This window comes from Lepisma saccharinum, chromosome 8 (genome assembly GCF_977018435.1).
Source record: "Lepisma saccharinum chromosome 8, izLepSacc3.1, whole genome shotgun sequence".
Taxonomy (NCBI): Eukaryota; Metazoa; Arthropoda; class Insecta; order Zygentoma; family Lepismatidae; genus Lepisma; species Lepisma saccharinum.
This window is the reverse complement of record NC_139236.1, coordinates 6419065-6419478: the sequence shown is the minus strand read 5'-3', so window position 1 is coordinate 6419478 and position 414 is coordinate 6419065.

The following is a 414-nucleotide window of genomic DNA, read 5'->3' as shown; positions in this document are numbered from 1 at the left end:
ACACCTTTAGTAACATGGATGAAAGTCATGCCATGTAATGTGTACCGGTACTAATTGCTTTATTGCAGGCTCACCGTTCATTTCCGGACATACGATGATATGAACTTTTTTGTTCCTTTACCTGTCAGGAATCACCTCCTGAAGTTTGTCCCTATAGTTTCTGTTCACCCTGTATATATATAGCACCAATCCCATCACCCACTGACATAAATGTTCTCCATGAAGGAAGCCCGATTACGACCCCCCTGAAACTGCCCAAAAAGACCGAGAAAATTAACGAATTGCTCACTTAGCCCATTTCTAAGGGTGAAAATTTCATTTTTTCATGTCCTTAGCAACCAGTTTCCACGGCATTTGTTTTGCTCACATTGTTTGATTCATATCTTTATTGTAGAGATACATTATTTCTCACAG